The sequence below is a fragment of the Podarcis liolepis genome, assembly GCF_965112155.1.
Source record: "Podarcis liolepis genome assembly, chromosome: 4".
NCBI classification, from domain to species: Eukaryota; Metazoa; Chordata; class Lepidosauria; order Squamata; family Lacertidae; genus Podarcis; species Podarcis liolepis.
The window spans coordinates 55,968,519-55,972,513 of NC_139558.1; the positions used below are offsets into that span (position 1 = coordinate 55,968,519).

Below are 3,995 nucleotides of genomic sequence, written 5' to 3' on the forward strand. Positions count from 1 at the left end.
GGTGAAAGGTGTCCAGGGTCTGTTGACCATGTGTCCAGATGATAAAAATATCATCAATGTATCGCTATGTATGATATTGTATCGCAATGTATGATATTTTTATCATCTGGACACATGGTCAACAGACCCTGGACACCTTTCACCAGAAATTTAATGATTTTCACCCCACAATCAACCTTACAATGAATCAATCTATGCAAGAAATACATTTTTTGGACACTACTATAAAAATACAGGATGGGCGCATAGACACCACCTTATACCGCAAACCAACTGACCGACAAACATATCTACATGCCTCTAGCTACCATCCCAAACATACCAAACAGTCCATTGTATATAGCCAGGCACTACGTTACAGCCGCATCTGTTCCAATTCTACAGACAGAGACTCTCACCTAAGGGATCTACAGCAAACCTTCTCAGAACTAAAATACCCAGCAGATGAAGTTAGACAACAGATCAACAGAGCCAGACTGATACCCAGAGAGAACTTGCTGCAAGACAGACCCAAAAAAGAAAATAACAGAACACCTCTAGTCATCACATACAGCTCCCAAGTTAAAACAGTACAACGCATCATCAGAGATCTACAACCTCTCCTGGACAATGACAGTTCTCTTTCTCAAGCTCTGGGAGGAAGACCTTTCATTGCCTACAGACAGCCACCCAATCTTAAACAACTCCTAACCCACAATAATACTACAACCAGACTTAACACAGACACTGGCACCAGAGCCTGCAATAAACCCAGATGCCAACTTTGCTGCCACATACACCCGGACAACACCATTACTGGCCCCAACAACATCACACATACCATCTCGGGACTATTTAATTGCTCATCGTCTAACATTGTGTATGCCATCAAATGCCAACAGTGTCCTTCAGCTCTCTATATTGGACAAACAGGCCAAACCTTACGCCAAAGAATAAACGGACATAAATCTGACATCAAGAATCACAGAACAGAGAAACCAGTAGGAGAACACTTCAATCTCCCAGGGCATTCTATACAAGATCTCAAAGTAGCTGTTTTACTACAAAGGAATTTCAGAAATAGACTGGAAAGAGAAGCTGCTGAATTACAACTCATTACCAAACTTAAAACCATGAAAAGACCTGGGCTTAACAAAGACATTGGATTCTTATCTCACTATACATAACTATACCATTTCTCACCTTCCCACCCCTTGCCTTTTCCTGTAAGACCTATTACAGTCGTTAAGAGTCGTCAACAGGCTCTCCCAGCTATCTGCCTATCTCCCATTCCCACCATCCTTCTGAGTAACACCCCTCCCCACCTTCTCACTATATAGAAGGATCTGGCAACTTCTATTTCAGTGTATCTGAAGAAGTGTGCATGCACACGAAAGCTCATACCAAGAACTAACTTAGTTGGTCTTTAAGGTGCTACTGGAAGGAATTTTTTATTTTGACTATGGCAGACCAACACGGCTACCTATCTACTAAAGGTTAAATGAAACATTTTCAAGTTCCATTAAAATCAATGAGAATTAAAAACACTCAGCTTTCACGGGATTGCTCCCAAAGCAGTTTAAGTTTCACCCTCACATGTGATTGTGTAAGAAGAAGTGACTATTTCTGGGAACTGTGACGTATGTTTACACTGAGGACCAAACGCTATTCCCAGAATATCTCTCCAGTTTTATTTGCTTGGGGGTTTTTTGTGGGGGGGGGGGGTTGAGAAGCAATAACTTTTACAACAACTCAAATTTGTTGAATCCTTCTTGACAACAATGTGGCAAAAGAGTCCACCAACCAGCTCAAACCATATAATGGGGTTTTATGCCCTTTTCTTCAGCTCAGAACTTCTAGAGAGTAAAGTTCTTTCTGGTGTAGCTTCTCTAAGAAATGTACAATGAATAGAACATGGACTGAATTCCTGACACAGCCAGCCCCTAAAGCAGCCACTGTGGAAATTCTGTACCTGTACAAGCAGCAGAATGCAAACAAAATGTTGGAGAGATTAGAGGTGGCTCCATTTTGTGGAGTCTGCAGTTTACCTGTTTTGTCCCTGGTTGCCCAACTTGAACTGTTGTAGCATCAAACTGCTTTTTTGTATATATTTATAACCTTTTCAAAGAGGATAATTCCCCAAGAAGTTGTCAGTACCTCAAAATATTGTTATTTCAATTCCAGCTTTGCAAAATGCTACAGTCACTCTCTTATCTGGCAGTTTCAACATTGCATGACTCATATCCTTTCTGCCTGGAATATTTAAGAAAAACATATTGAACATTTGTTACATGTGGAAGAACATATTTTTAAAAAATGTATTCTTATGTTGCCAACCAAATGCTCTGGATGTAAGTTAGGAACCACATTCACATTGTCCTCCTAGGCTTGACAATTTTAGATGAAAAACTGACTGAATCATAGGCTTAACCCCTACCCCACAACATATTGCCAGCTCTTCAGACGGGGTGACCATTATTTTCCTATATGAGAAAACATTTTCTTTTTTATTCCACAATCTTAAATATATATAATATATTATTTACACACACACACACACACACACACACATTTTGTAGTTTATGAATTCCTACATAGATAATCCATGATGTTGTGACATCTGACATCTTGCAAGGGATGAGAGCGTCTCATTCATTTCCATGGAGGCAAGAGACCTGCATGCCCATTCACATGAACACACAGATATGTTGCAGGTAGGTAGCCGTGTTGGTCTGCCGTAGTCGAAACAAAATAAAAAAATTCCTTCCAGTAGCACCTTAGAGGCCAACTAAGTTTGTTATTGGTATGAGCTTTCGTGTATCTGAAGAAGTGTGCATGCACACAAAAGTTCATACCAATAACAAACTTAGTTGGTCTCTAAGGTGCTACAGGAATGAATTTTTTTATTTTGTTTCGACACAGAAGTGGTTTTCACTGAAGTGAAGAGGGCAATATGTTGCATTTGCAGAAGCTTCTGATTCTTTGTGCAGATGAATGACGTAGCACAGGTGCTGTAATTGAGATCTATATTGAGAGGCAACCAAAATATGACCAACCTATAGAAAACTGTTTATGTAGTTACAGCCCAACATATATTTCCATTCCATAATATTAAATATAGACATCACATTTGCTTTTATTTTACCAACTAAGCCCTGCGGGATAAAGGCCCATCTAGTCCAGAATTCTCACAGCAGCCAAGCAGATGCCTATAGGAAGCCTTCAAAAAGGACAGTACAACACCACTCTCCTCACTCGTGTTGCCTGATAACTAATATTCAGAGGCATATAATCTCTGATACTGAAAGTAGAACCTAGCCACCATGGCTAGTAGCCATTGACAGCCTTAAAAATCCTGAAATGTTGTAACCTTTCCCTCATTTTTGTTTTCTCTAAATAATTCTGAAATTGTAAAATTTTACCTGCGTAGCCAATCAAACCCTTCCTAAAGTTGGCTTGAGACAGGGGTGGAAATAGCTGTGTTCTAGAATGATGAAATAGCTAGGTTTAGAAATTTTATGAATGAATTCACCATGCCAGGATACACATTAAGAACTTTAAAAAGAAGGAAATGGGGAAAGGTTCCGAAAATGAAGAGGAGAGTAAAAAATGGCCAGCTGTAAAACTCTTTAAATGAGGTACAAACCTTTGTAACTCGTAGGATGCTAATTCCACACACAAATTTCACCAAGATGGGGGAAAATATAGTTTGTCACACAGTAGACCCTAACCCAAGTAAAGTGAAATGCATTTAAACCCAGTTTAAATCAATAGGGTTTAAGTCACCACAAATCTACCATTAATTTAATGAGAATTTACAATGCACTTTACAGTAGTTGAGTTGGAGCCATTGTAGAATGTACATGAACCAGAACCATTGCTACCAGTTTAAGGTACTGTACTTAGGGAAAACCTTATAATATATAAGCAATTCACACATCTCAGTCAGACCTACGACTTACTAACAGAAGAAAGGAAATTCAGGAACAAAGGAGAAAGGAAATTCAGGAACAAAG

At 39.2% G+C, this 3,995-nt stretch overlaps 1 long non-coding RNA gene across 1 annotated transcript; it reads right to left on the reverse strand.

Annotated features, from left to right (window-relative positions):
- Window positions 1–1,704: 1,704 nt before the first annotated feature.
- Window positions 1,705–3,965, reverse strand: LOC310705649. The gene is made up of 2 exons (XR_014525425.1): window positions 3,402–3,965; window positions 1,705–2,232 (listed from the first exon to the last, which is right to left on the reverse strand). It is a non-coding gene; the product is annotated as an uncharacterized lncRNA (long non-coding RNA).
- Window positions 3,966–3,995: the final 30 nt, after the last annotated feature.